This window comes from Mobula birostris, chromosome 31 (assembly GCF_030028105.1).
Source record: "Mobula birostris isolate sMobBir1 chromosome 31, sMobBir1.hap1, whole genome shotgun sequence".
In the NCBI taxonomy this organism is placed as follows: Eukaryota; Metazoa; Chordata; class Chondrichthyes; order Myliobatiformes; family Myliobatidae; genus Mobula; species Mobula birostris.
The window spans coordinates 11,038,225-11,053,426 of NC_092400.1; the positions used below are offsets into that span (position 1 = coordinate 11,038,225).

The 15,202-nt window shown below is 40.1% G+C and overlaps 1 long non-coding RNA gene across 1 annotated transcript; it reads left to right on the top strand.

Moving 5' to 3' along the window:
• Positions 1-204: 204 nt before the first annotated feature.
• LOC140190894 (uncharacterized) lies at positions 205-9,666 on the top strand. Its single transcript, XR_011883711.1, has 3 exons — positions 205-312; positions 8,102-8,363; positions 9,377-9,666. It is a non-coding gene; the product is annotated as an uncharacterized lncRNA (long non-coding RNA).
• Positions 9,667-15,202: the final 5,536 nt, after the last annotated feature.

The following is a 15,202-nucleotide window of genomic DNA, read 5'->3' on the forward strand; positions in this document are numbered from 1 at the left end:
GTGTTGTCCTGATTAAAATTATCCCAGACTAGCCCTAACAATGAGCAAAATTATTAGTTCCAAGAAAAGTATCTTAAGCAGCGTCTCTGCAAAATGTCTACGGTAATTACATTTGAATATTTGGCTACTTTATAATGAAGCAAACCAATAATATTATTGCATTTTGCTGTTCCATTTCCTTCAGGATTAGATTGGAATGAAGCAATATTTCTCCAGTGGATTGGGACTGAAATGTAGAGGAAGGGCTGCAGTCTCCTGATGTCGCCTCTCACAGTTTGTTATTCCAACAGAAATGGGAACTTGGTAATGAAGGTAATTGGGTCAGAAAATAGCAGTGCAACTTGCTCTGCTTCTTCTTGCTGAGGAGATTGAAAAACAGGAAAAAGTCATAATCCTTCTGCTAATATAAATCTCAGTTTTGAAATGTGCGCTGCTTGAAAGAGATCTTTCTATTTTGCAGAGAAAGAGTAATTAAGAAAACAATGTATTGGAGGTACAGTATTGGCAGGAACGTGCCTTAAACAGTTCCTTAATAGTGAACAAGTCAATTGAATGGTGTAACATTTGAGAAGTTTATTAAACAATTCATTATTTTTGTATGGTGCCTGAAGTAACATTGAATAAATAACTGTAATTTAACCAGGAGTCAAGACATTTACGGACTATGTCCTCTAATCTGGTGAAAGGAGTCAGGTATTATATTCTCAGATCTCTTGTTAGGAACAATGAACTCTTTCTAAAATCCCCGCAGACTCATGGCCACTGGAATGTAACTCTCTTTTTGTTTTCATTATGATTTCATCAAGAAAGGTGTAATGCAGAGAGCTAGCTACATGTGAAAGGAAAAAGTGCCATGTCTGGCATTCAATGGGTGAGATGTGGGATCTCATTTTCGTCGTGGTTAACATTTCTACAATGAATGTTGTAATGAACAGGCGTCCTGGATATTGACAGAGGCATATTTGGTGCATAGGAGGGCTGGTGAGGGCTTTAATTCAGATTCCTAAGTAATGTGGAGTTTTAATACATCAGGGATAGCACTCAGTAGTGAGCCTGATTGACAAACTTGGGTTACAGTCTGTCAGGGAATGCTGTAAAGCAGGTCACAGGTCTGATAGGGAGGCTGGGGTTGTTATTAGAAAGGTAGGGTTAAGCGAGGGGATGGGGTCAGGCTGGTGTAATTATGACCTGTATGATGACATGGGTCCAGTCCACATGAGGTGGTCCACGTCTGGGGATTGTCCCACTCATGATTACAATGCCTTTGAATGACGGATAGAGGCACAATTCCACTAAGTGAAATCCATTCCCTGATCAGTAGATAGTCTGACAGGAAAGGTTAAAAGGTTTATGGTCTGATCATAGGAACCTAAAAAATAGGAGCAGAGCTAGGCCATTCGGCCCATTGAGTCAGCCATTCCATGATGGCTGATTTATTCTCCCTCTCAAGCCTACTTTCCCGCTTACTCCTCATAACCTTTGATGCCCTTACTAATCAAAAATCTATCAACATTAACTATACCCATTGACTTGGCCCCTCAGCTATCTATGGCAATAAGTTCCAAAGATTCACCACCCTCTGGTTTAGGAATTTCCTCATCATCTCGCCATATCTTTGTACCCGATGGTTGGTGGGTGGGTAGGTTGCCAACAGTGGGTCTGGCCCAACTGTAGAGAGGCAACTTGAGAGGCCAGACGTATGACCTCCCCTTCTTCCTGGTTCACAAAAATTACTGAAGAAGCAAATTAATTGTTCCTGGCTTGTTTCCTTTCGGCTGTTGGATTACCTGCAAAGTCAGAGGCTATTAAACCTCATTAAATATTTTAAATATCACACCCGCCTGGAATAGGATAGTTAATGTCCTCTTCCATTCCCCACGTTGTCCAACTGCAAGTAAGATGGATGGAGATGTGTTGAGTTTGGGGTTTTTATAATGTCAGCTTCCCACTTGACCATAACCTATCAATTGTTGAGGAATAAATGAACGGTGAAGCAGATACCTGGGATTGGCAGAGAGAAAGTGAGTGGGAAGGAAGATGACAGATGAAGCATAATGTGTAAAATGTGTGGTCATTCATTCATTTGGTAGAAAGAATAGAGAAACTGAAAATGTAATTCATCGGGATGTCTTATGTCGACCCTTGACATTTTCAACATTTGGTGGGGTACTTGTATATAATAATAATAATAATAAAAAGAAGAAGAAGAAGAAGAAGAAGAGGAGGAGGAAGAAGAAGAAGAAGAGGAAGAAGAAGAAGAAGAAGTACTTTATTGATCCTGAGTAGGAAATTCTTTTGTTACAACAGCGACATTTAAAAACACACTTAACAGTGTGATTTAACTAATAATCTACCTAATAATAATAATAATAATAATAATATTACGATATCCAAAGAGGTAAATAGCAACACACACAAAAAATGCTGGTGAACGCAGCAGGCCAAGCAGCATCTATAGGAAGAGCTACAGTCGACGTTTCGGGCCGAGACCCTTCGTCAGGACTAACTGAAAGAAGAGATAGTAAGAGATTTGAAAGTGGAAGGGGAGGGGGGAATCCAAAATGCTAAGAGAAGACAGGAGGGGAGGAGTGGATCTATGAGCTGGAAAGTTGATTGGCGAAAGGGATACCAGGCTGGAGAAGGGAGAGGATCATGGGACGGGAAGCCTGGGGAGAGAGAGAAGGGGGGGAGGGAGCCCGGAGGGTGGAGAGCAGGCAAGGAGTTATAGTGAGAGGGACAGAGGGAGGAAAAAGAGAGAGAGAAAAAAAGGGGGAAATTTTTAAAAATAAAAAAATATATAAAAAATATATAACTAAATAAAGGATGGGGTGGGAAGGGGAGGAGGGCCATTAACAGAAGTTAGAGAAGTCAATGTTCATGCCATCAGGTTGGAGGCTACCCAGACGGTATATAAGGTGTTGGCCTTCTCTACCCTCCGGGCTCCCACTTTACCCCTTCTCTCTCTCCCCAGGCTTCCTGTCCCATAATCCTCTCCCTTCTCCAGCCTGGTATCCATTTTGCCAATCAACTTTCCAGCTCTTGGCTCCATCCCTCCCCCTCCTGTCTTCTATCATTTTGGATCTCCCCCGCCCCCTCCCACTTTCAAATCTCCTACTATCTCTTCTCTCAGTTAGTCCTGACAAAGGGCCCTGGCCCGAAACATTGACTGTACTTCTTCCTATAGATGCTGCCTGGCCTGCTGCATTCACCAGCATTTTTTGTGTGTGTTGCTTGAATTTCCAGCATCTGAAGATTTCCTCGTGTCTGCGTAGGTAAATAGCAATACACTAAGTAATAAGGAAGGTCAATCATTTGTTAGGTTGTAGCAAAGGATTTAGAATACAAAAAGTAAAGAAATATTTTTTGAATTTGTACATAAAATGGTAAATTGGTTTATTATTAACACATGTACTGAGGTACGGTGAAAACACTTTGCTTTGCATGCCATCCATACAGATCATTGCATTAAAACACTGCACTGAGGTAGTACAAGGGACAGCAATAGCAGATTGCAGAATAAAGTGTTGCAGTTACAGAGAAAGTGCAGTGCAGGCAGACAATAAGGTGCAAGACGACAACAAATTAAGTTGTGTGGTCAAGTCTCCATTTTATTAGACAAGACATCCGCTCAATAGTCCTATAACAGCGGTGTTGAAGTTGTCCTTTAGCCCGGTGGAACAAGCTTCCAGGCTGTATCATTTACTTATTTTGCCAATGGAAGGTGAGGGAGGGAGAGTCTTTGCTTATTTTGGCTCCTTTACAGAGGCAGCAAGAAGCAGAGACCAAGTCCACAAAAAGGGGGCTGGCTTGTGCTGTGTGCACAACCCTGCATTTTCTTGCAGGTTCAGGCAAAGCAGTTACCATACCAGGTCATTGTGCTTCCAGGTGGAATGCTTTCTATGGTGTATTGACTGTGGCAAAGAAGAGGTTAACATATGAGGAGCGTTTGGCAGCTTTGGGCCTGTACTCACTGGATTTAGAAGAAAGTGTGGTGATCTCATTGAAACATACCAAATGTTGAAAGGACTGGATAAAGCGAATGTGAAGAGGATGTTTCCTATGGTGGGGACATCCAGAACTAGAGGGCGCAGCCTCAAAATTGAGGGGCGACCCTTTAGAACAGAGGTAAGCAGGTATTTTTTAGGCAGAGAGTAGTGAATCTGTGGAATGTTCTGCCACAGACAGCTGTGGAGGGCAAGGAAGTAGGTATACTTAAAGCAAAAATTGATAGTTTCCTGATTGGTTAGGGCATCAAAGTTTATGGCGTGAAGGGAGGTGTATGGGTTCAGGGATCAGCCATGATGGAATGGCAGATCGGACTCAATGGGCTGAATGGCCTAATTCTGCTCCTGTGTCTTATGGTCTTATGCCAAATTTTGTTAGCCTCCTGATGAAGCAGAGGTGCTGGTGATCTTTTTGGCCATGGTATTTAGCGGTTGGACCAGGAAATTCTATTGGTGAAATTCACTCCTGGTAACTTGGCATTTGTCATATGACTCCATGCAGTGCTCATCATCTTTTGCCAAGAATATTCTTGCCTTAGAGACAACGGAGCATAGACTCACTGGTTTGATTCCTGGAATGAGCATTTACCTTTATGGAGATGAAACAGGATGGGGTAAAACTCATTGGGGTCTTCCAAGAATGAGAGCTGAGGCAGTGCTATACAGAAAGTTGATCAAGACTTCAGCATGGAAGTTCCTAAAACAGCAGACAAGAGACAGAAAGATACAGTATTGATAAAGGTTTATGAGTCAGATGTGGAAGATATAGACATTTCACTGAAGTACCAACAAGGAACAGAATCCATGCTAATGAGTTATCGTGTGAGCAGGGATATATTGAATGGGTTTGGGAGGATGAATACTATCAATCTTGGAAAAAGATTCTGTTGGCCAAGCTTCATACTGAATGTACAACAATAGTCAGAATGAAAATTGCAAGAAATTTTATGTCCATGTTTGGTCTATGACCCTGAATCATTGATTAAATAACGCAGCTTTTTTTAACATTGAAAAAAATATACTTAGCTCAAACATTTTGAACCTCTTGATTCACTTTTACCGATCATCAGCATTTTCATTTAATTTACGATTGCTGATCTCAATGTAATCTCTTATTTTCTGAACTTACTTAATAAACACAATCAGCTTGTCGACGTGAAATGATTCTGGAGATGAAAAGAATTTATTCATACTTCACTAATCAATCGCTTTTAAGAATATAATTTGTCATTATGCCCAGTCAAGAAAATTATATAGAGATAGAGAGATAGAGAGAGAGAGATAGAGAGATAGAGAGAGAGATAGAGAGAGAGAGAGATAGAGAGATAGAGAGAGAGAGATAGATAGCGAGAGAGAGATAGAGAGAGAGAGAGATAGAGAGAGAGAGAGATAGAGAGAGATAGAGGTAGAGACAGGTAGAGAGAGAGAGAGATAGAGAGAGAGATAGAGAGAGAGAGAAAGTTAGAGAGAGCGAGAGAGATAGAGAGAGAGATAGGTAAAGCAGTTACAGAGGTAATTTTTAGGAGATGAGTGCATTTTATAGAGGAAAGTGTGCATTAAAATAAGAACGTGAGCACTATAGGATGGGGAGGCCTTGGTGGACAGTCCACATCAATCATCATTTTCCAGCCTTATTCCTGCATTCCTTGAATCTTCTAATGTCCGGACATATATTAATTTCACATTTGAGGACCATGCAGACTGAGCTCCTGAAGCAGTTGGTAGTGATCTCCCTATTTCACTACCTTCTGAGAAATGTCTCTTTGGTCCTAAATGACCTGCCCCTTATTTTGAAATCTAAGTTTTTTAGTGGAGAGAAGCATCCTTAATTTGTCTGTCATTTTGAGAACTCCAGACTTCGTAATGCAACATTTTGTATATTTTAGTGAGGTCATCTCTTATTCTTCTGAAGTCTACTAAACCAAACTAATGGAGAAGATTCTTAGGAACAGTATTTGCAAACATTTGGAGAAGCAAAGTCTTATTAGGGATAGTCAGCATGGCTCTGTGAGGGTCAAGACATATCTCATGAGCCCAAATGAACTTTTCAAGGAGGCAATGAAACAAATTGATGAAGGTAGAGTGGTGGATCTGGTGTATATGGATTTTATTAAGGAATTTGACATGGTTTGCAATAATAGGCTCATCCAGAATGTCATAAGGCATGGGGCTGATGGAAACCTGGCTGTGTGGATTTGGAATTAGCTTGTCTATGTTCTAGAACAGCAGCCTAAACTACTTGTTCTCTCCTCATTTTCCAGACCACTGTCCAAAGAACCAGTGAAACTGCATTATATTTCCATAAGACCATAAGACAAAGAAGTAAAATTAGGTCATTTGGCCCATCAAGTATACTCCATCATAGTATCATGATTGATTTAATTTCCCTCTCAACCCCATACTCCTGTCTTCCCCCCATGACGTTTTATGCCTTTACTAATTCAGAACTGATCAACCTCTGCTTTAAATATACCCAATAATTTGACCTCCACAGCCACCAGTGAATTCCACAGAATCACTACCCTCTGGCTAAAAAAAAATTCTTCCTCATCTTTGTTCTAAAGGGAAGTCCTTCAATTTTGAGGTAGTGCTCTCTGGTCCTACACTTTCCCACATCCTCTCCACATCTAGTCTATCTAGAGGCCTTTTGATATTTGGTAGGTTTCAATGAGATCCTACACCCCCCCCCACCCTCTTTATTCTAAATTCTAGTGAATACAGGCCCAAAACCATTAAATGTTCATCATACATTGACCTTTTAATTCTTGGATCATTCGTGTAAGCCTCCTCTGGACCCCCTCCAATGCCATCACACCCTTCCTTGGGTATGGTGGCACAACCACTCACATACACTGTATGTGGTATGACCAGTGCCTTATAAAGTCTTATAATGTCCTCTAAGATAGCATTTTTATACTGGTGCTTTAATTCCTCACTTGCACTGATTAACTCTTGGACGTTACTAAAGATACACTCCACTGGTTGAAATGTCCATTCACCCAACTTCAGCCATGCAAGCAGGATTAAAATGATCAATCTGGCTCTATCTTTATCTGAATATGCATCTGCTTCAAATATGTTTGGGGGTGGGAATATTCCGCATACTGTGACTTCACTGAACATGTTAGCATTTCAAAGACATTCTTAAAAATTACAGTTACTTCCATTTTTCTTTTAAACTATTTGAGAATGAAAAAATATAGTTGCCTAAGTTTCTCATGTGCTTTGTGTAGAAATATATGTAAAATATTTGTATGCGTAGCAGGGAGGAGAGAAGCAAAATACAACAAGGAATTGAAAGGCAACCTTCGCATTCCACTCAGAAAGGTAAAACCAAATGTAAAGACTCAAGACTCACAAAAGTTATCCAGAATCCAAGGAACCATTTGCTTGAACAATCTTTTATATTTATAGAAACTGATGAGAAGTCAACACGACAGCAAAGAACTTCAAAGAAATTCCATTACAAATTGAAAGCAAGGATCTTTTTGTGGTCTTTTTTTTATTATTAATCAAACAAAGGACAAGGAAGTTTTAGAAGGTAGATGAAGCAAGAAATATGAGTCATCTGTGGCCAAACTTCTAAAAGTACAGCAGGAAAGACAAGGAATTTGATTGTTCAAATGTCTGAGAAAGTAAAGGTAAACTTTTTCAACATAGAGAGGATGCAGCAAAGGAAATAAATATGTCAGTGCAAACAACAGGAATTCTGCAGATGCTGGAAATTCAAACAAGACACATAAAAGTTGCTGGTGAATGCAGCAGGCCAGGCAGCATCTCCAGGAAGAGACTCCTAGCTGTAAAATAATATCTTTCTTAGCAAGACTGCAGTCACTGGCATCCCTGAGTAATGGGTAATGAGTGATAGAGGGAACAGGGTGATTCCAACTTCCCTCTGTTCTCAGCACCGGTCTCCTGGAAAACACATCAGCAAGCTCCAGGCCATTTACACTTTTGACTTCATCTGTGGGGTCACGTTTTTACCCCGTAGCACTTTTATTCATTTTGCAGTGGGAAGGTTTCAATTTATTAATCATGTAATGGTTATCTTCATTGGAAAGGGTTTATAATTTACTCCATCTGTGCTTCTATTTCAGGTTCTGACAGAGGTTTCTTCATAGATGTGATCTCAATCACTTCCGTCCTCAGATACATAACTTCTTACCCTCCCAGAGGTCCTCCTGAAATCCCACAGGGCAGAGTGTGGTATGGTAACACACAATATGCTACAAAGGTCTGGTAAAACTTTCCATGGTTATACTGATGCATACCAGCAAGCATTTGAAACACATCTTCAAGATGACAGGACATATCAGAATCAAAAGATAAGGAAAATTGTGTTTCATTATATATCTGCAGGTAAGTGTCAGAGTATCAATCACCTTTTCTGTCACCATCTTCTGAAATATAAACTTTTATTTGGCTTTCCAGAGCCTGTGTCATTATCTCTTTCACATTGATGCCAATGAAAAAATTCTTGATTTTTTTTGTCTAAAGTCGAATTGACATTGAAGAATATACAGTTAACCTAGCTTCTGAAGGTTAACAAAATGGAAAAAGTGTATACTTGCAATGTGTTTGGCTTGGCCAAGCTGCACAATGCATTATCCTTTGTATCATTTGCTACTCAATGAAGTGTGCTTCGCTTTTGCTTCGCTTTTGCTGCAGAGCAGTTAGTTGTAAATCAGTGAATTATTCTGTTTTCCCAAGTGGTTACAATGACTTAATTTGATACTGAGACTATTCTGACCATTACTGTGTCTGTAACAATAGGGTGACGGCAATGTACAATCATTACATGACAAATGTGCCTCTACCCACCCAAAACCCCCCCACCCCGCCATCCCCACCACCATACACACAGGGAAGTGCAGATTAAGTCCTTTTTGATTCCTATCTCTAAGCAAGGAATGTCATTGATCCAAATCTCTTACCTACAGTCTCTGGTTTTTATGCTGGATTACTAAACTTTGACTACTAATGGGAGAGTCGCAAATGAGGGGTCATAGCTGGAAAATAAGGAGATGGTCATTTAAAATCTGTAGTATGGAAAAAACACCACAGACAGCTAAAAGCAACATACATAAAAGTCCTGTTCTGGGGTTAGAGAACTGTATATGTGTGTGGGTGGGAGGGAGGAACAGAGCTTATTTTACTGTTGTCTGGTTGCTTTTTGTGTTACGTGTTGTTCTGCCGAGCATCCTGGGTATGTTATGTTAGTGCCAGAATGTGTGGCAACGCTTATCGGCTGCCTCCAGCTACACCTTCGGTTATGTTGGTTGTTAACGCAAGCAACGCATTTCACTGTATGTTTTGATGTATGTGTCATAAATATAAACTTGGATCTTGAATCTTGGATCTTGTGTTTACAGGAATTTCTTCTTGCAGAAGGTGGTGAGTTGCTGGAATTTTCTGTCCTTACAATTGTGGAAGCTAGATCCTTGAAAATACTCAATAAAAGAGGTGCTGTACATACATTTTTGAAAGGTTGCAGAACTGTGGGGAAATGGCACAGAAGAGGAGTCACAGCCTGGGACAGATCAACCAGGACTGTCCCGAGTGTTGGCACCAGGTTGCCTACACCTGCTATTGTTTTTTTTTGTTTTCTTGTCTGTAAAATGCTTAAGATAAGATTTCACATTTTTATGACCATTAAATGCAAACTGCAAGGAAACTAATATTTCCCTTGTGTTACATTTAATAATTGTAATTTACTCTGGTCTATTCTGCTATCGTACTTTAGTGAAAAAAGGCCTCAAGCACTGTCCTGTGAAAATTGCCACAAATTATTATTCAGCACCTTCAGCTTGATTTTAACTTACAATGGGAATTGGAGGAGAGGAGTTAGAATAACCCAAACTCATTCAAATTTAAAGGGTTGTTGCTTTAGGAGAGTCTCCTAGGCGTAGTGATCGAAAATGTTTATTTCTTGTAGGCCGTACCTACAAAAGATGCACTTCCGACCTCACCAAATGTAAGAAGTGTTTTTGTAAGTCACAGCTTTTGGTCTTGGAACCTTTTCTTGAAATGGTCAACCAAAAAAAAAGCTACATGATTTTCGAAGCCAGAATTCAAATGGGAGCCATGCTCCTGAGCTGCACTTTTAGTTACGTGTCCTTGTCACCTGGTCATAAAAGCTAAAGTGAAGACATCAGGATCCAGGCAAGACCTTGACAGTCAAATCACTCAGCCAATTTTATGCATCCGAATGCAGGATAGGATGGAAGTTACCTTTTGTGACTTTGAAGAATTTCTTTTTAAGCAAACAACAAATATTTGCATTGTATATAGTTAGATGGATAAATGTAGTTAAAAAAAAACAAAATAGAGAAAGAAAGCACCAGAGTGAAACTATTAACAAATGAACATAATTTTAGCCTTCAAATTGAAATCTAGACATATTCGTACAAATTATGAGAGGGTGTAAATGCCATAAATCTGAAATACAAAGGGGATAAGGCAGATTTGTAACACTTTTGCCTTTTTCTGAATGAAGAAGGCAGAATTGTTCTCCGCATCGCTTCTCCACCTTCATTCAGATGCGCCTTTAGTTATTTGATTCAGAGTCTTTTGCTGAAGAGGGTTAAAAACAAATAATGTGGTGAAATAAACACAAATGCCTTTTTATTTAGGCTGGATTCAAGGCACAGATTTTGATTTGGAACAGGTTTTCAAAATAGCATACATCAATCTCTGTTTCTATAAGAAAATTGTGTACATTGAAGTATGGCTGATAACAAGATTATGTTTTCTATGTCATGCCTTTCTTCTTTCTTTATTGGCGAGGAGGTTCCTTATTTATCTGAACAGTTTAAGGGGAAAGAAAGGTCAAAGTATTCTGCCTAAATGGATCATGTTCATCTAATATTTTTACAACCAGAGCCTTGAGAATATGTTTTCAATATCCACTCGTCGCTCTCTGTTAGCGTTTTACCAAGCAGCTTGCTCCAGGGGTCTTGACCTATTCTGTCTCCCAGGGAAGGGTCAAGCTTTGTCAGAAGACTGGAAGCTGCTGGTTCTGTGACATGATAGGACAGTCCTTGTTTCTTCGTGCATCTGTAATATGGTTAGCCTTTTAGAAAGAGTTACACTGGTCATACCCTGCAACAGATTACATTACTGCTTCTATGATCAAGATGTAACAAATAGATAGGGGGAGCACCAATGGCAGCAAATCAATGTGAAAGCAGATATGATTTGAATCATTTTTTTAGATCTGTCTACTAAGGAGAGAATATTTCATATCTCAGTTTGAGTTTGTGCACCTCAACATTTGATGGTCTTCAGTTTAGTGGGGATTACCTGTCTCTTTGGATATTGAAATCAAATCTATGCAGTGTGCTTAAAGGTTTCCCCATCTCCCAGGCTCTGGATTTTAATGTCCCTTTGTTCTGCAGGGGACAGACGTGGATGAGGCAATAGGGAATCAGATGTGATTTAATTAACTTCTTTGAAATGAAATTAAAGACACGAGAGATGGTGATATTGCAGACCTTCTGCGTTGGGGTTTTACATTCCCATTTGCCTTCACCTCATCATCCCCCAGTACAAAGCCTTACAGTCACAGCAGATGCTTGGTACACTGCCTAATATTCTTGCACTCGGCAAACTGCACTTGGCACATTTCTGTTTGTTTTTAAGTCTTGCTATTTCCTTCTTTGCTGATTTATAATTCATTGTAACTTAAGTGCTGTCTTCGCAAAATCAGTCTCTGCTGTTTAAGCTTGTAGTGTTGTGGTTACATCTGCTGCTAATGCTGAAACAGAGCTATTGGCCAATGCACGATTTGTTAAATAATCCACCAGCACTTTGCAGATGACATTTCTTGCCTTGCTTTTGGTATGTTGCATTAATTGCACATACGCAGGGCTTGCTGCTGGGAAAAAAGTGACATGTTTGCTCTCAAACACTTCTCATATTTCACTAATACTGATTAATGGGCTTTGTTAATTCAGAGATTTCCATCTCCTGTGCTTTTAAGATGTGAGAAAATTTGAAAAACAAAACTATTACATTTTACTTCTATACAACTAATGAATGAACTCTTCTGTGTTCTCACATCAAACGGGTTCCGTGTGTTTGACATAAATATATTTGAGAGCAGCAGAGTAGTTAGAGTTTCATTTTTCTGCAATCAAGCTTTCTAACAGTGTTTCAATAGAACGTGCTTAAACATTAATGATTTTTATGCTTGTGTATTCCACCTTTCTGAGGTGTTAGTTTGCTGCCGCCGCCACGATCTTTGATGTCTGTGATCTGATATCAAGAATAGAGTGAAGGAAGATTAGCCCAGATGATTTATGCTGTTGCTGTTGGATAAATGTGAATTCATTCTGGCTGTTATTGTGAACTTGAACTTCTGGAAATCATAATAACAACTTCAAATAAGAAGTAACAATCCGGGAAGCTTGACAGAGTTGGACTTGGTTTTTGATAATGCAAATTTTACATTGTGTCAGTGAAGCAAGCCACCTGGCTCATTTGTGGATTGCAATGTGCATGTCCTGCTCCTTAGCAAACAACAAATACCCTCTTCCTCGACCTGCCCAGCAGACATTCTTAATGTTTTATGAGTAACCTGAATGATGTGAGCCCTTGTAGCTTACAGGCAGCTGGGGAGCTCCGTTCCTCTGATTCTGTGGCATTAATTAGGGAAGGGACAATCCTTTTACTCCTCACATGTAGAAAAGTAAGAGAAGCAAGATAAAAGGAAGAGGTGGATGGCTGGCTGGGATTGCAAAAACAAATGATGGCAGCCCAAAGTTATTGACTAATTCAGGAAGCAATGAAGAGCAAAAGGCTGAAAGAGAAAGAAATACCAAGGGAAGGTGGAAAATGGAATAGGAGTGGTTTTGGTGAGGAAAGAAAAGTGATGCAAACGAAAGATTGGAAATGGTAATTGGAGGAAGAAGGAACTTATAAAAAAACTTACAACAGAAATGAAGGAAGGAGATTGTTGCCAGGTTAAGGATCCGGGATAATTAGATATAGTGGATTCCAATTAATTGGGCCATCAGTTAATTGGGTCAGACGCTTATTTGGGATAACTCCTAAAGAACAAAACCAAATCAAGAAAACTTCTGGGATCCCCTTCATTTATTTTGGACTCTATGAAGCTTAATTGGGGAAGGTTCTAACTAGTGCCAGTCACGTGCACTTCTGTGGCCATTATACAGCACACTGTGCTTCGAATGAACTGTTTTTAAACAGTGTCAGTTGTGTGTTTGTGTTCAAGAATCAGTGCTTTTGTCACTGATGGTTGGTGAGAAATAAGCAGTAAGACAATTCGGAACTGTTTTGCTCACTGTGGTTTCAAGTACTGAGTCCTGGAGATTCCAGAAATGGCTGGAAGTAAAAATGAAACCATTTCACTACTTCAGCAAGCTAGAAACTACAAAGAATCTGAATGTACCAACAATCATCTTGAATATAACACTGAAAATGAAGACCTTGGGGATGTTCAGAGTAGATACATCTTCCACATGGACAGGTTCGAGGAGATGAAGCATCGCAGTTTTTCCACTCTGCTGATTTCGGTCTTTCTGACTGACACATGGTTTGCCGATGATAGCCAGGGGACAAACTCACTGAGGAGGGAAGAGAGGGGTCGCCGGAAGTGGAAGACGAATCGTGGACCCCGGTCAGACACAATGTCCTGAGCGAAAGCTTGGAGGCAAAGTTCAAGTTGGATAATCCAGTCGCCTGTCTCAGCGGCTGATGGAAGCTTGGGGAGGACTATGAAGTTGGAGAACTGGTCCAGCACTGTCATGATCCTCGTGGCCCCATCGGAAGTTGGCACACCCGTGATGAAATCCATGGCGATGTGGTGTCGGAGGACCAGTAGGGGGCACAGAAGCCCAGAGGGCCATTGGTTGGAGGAACTGGTCTGGGTATATTGAGGGCAGGCGGTAACGAACTGACGTATATCTGTGATCATGGCAGACCATCAGAACCGGCATTGTGGAAAATCTGGGATGGATGGAGAGTGGTGAGGGGTAGGCCCACTGGAATGGGTCAGGGTGGATGGCTGCCACCACGTGCATGCAGTTGTCAATTGTGTGTTGGCTGGAGCAAGCTGATTCCATGATCTTTAAAATCACTTTCAAAGATTCTACATCTCATGTCCTCAAGATTATTTATTTACTTTTATTTTTGCATTTGCAGTTTGTCGTCTTTTGCACAATGATTGCTTGTCAGTCTTTATGTGTATTTTTAATTGATTCTATTGTGTTTCTTTGTTCTACTGTAAATGCCTGCAAGAAAATGAACCTTGGGGTAGTATGTGGTCATGACCTGTACATACTTTGATAATAAATATACTTTGAACTTTGAACTTCATTTGAAAAGCAAAAAATATCTCAAATAGAAGTAGAAAGCATGTCCTTGGGGAGAGGAGCAGAGATATCACTTCAGATTCTGCTAAACATAAAATATTAAATCTATTTAATTTTGCAAACATGAGGAAATCTGCAGATACTGGAAATTCAAGCAACACACACAAAATGCTGGTGGAATGCAGCGGCCCAAAATGTCAATTGTACCTCTTCCTATAGATGCTGCCTGGCCTGCTGTGTTCCACCAGCATTTTGTGTGTGTTGCCTCTATATAATTTAATTGTTTTCCAGGTGCTGCCTGCCCTGATGAGTATTTCTATTTTATCTCCTTTACTTCAAATTGTCGTGGTTTGAGGTGTTTTTCTTCTGGCTCTATACAGTGTGATTGTTTTAAACAGCTGTTGCTTCTGAGAGGAATATTTTATGCTGCGTTGAGCTTTTATGCCTCCTTGTTAAATGCAAAGTGATAAACTTAGTGCCTCCTGCAAATAAGTATTAAACAACTTACTGACCGATTTAGTGGTAGCCTTGAAGAATCAAATGCTATAAATGTTTAATGCAGTGATGACCTTCATGCCCACAGTTGGAGCCTTCAGAAATTGTCCTTTGGTCAGCTTCCAAGCAATACCATAAATATATAACTATGTTCTTTGTGCAATAAGAATGCCATATACAGGTCTTCTTAGAAGCATACAGTTAATGCCTCTCTTTCTTCTTCTTAAGCCCATCACCCCTATTGAGGCATAGGCCACTGGCAACAGTTTGCCAGAGTCCTCTGTCTTGGGCTAATAGAATGTTGATTGGTCCAGTGGATTCTGCTTTCATCACATGACTTCATACACCTTCTAGTCAAAAATCCTTCCT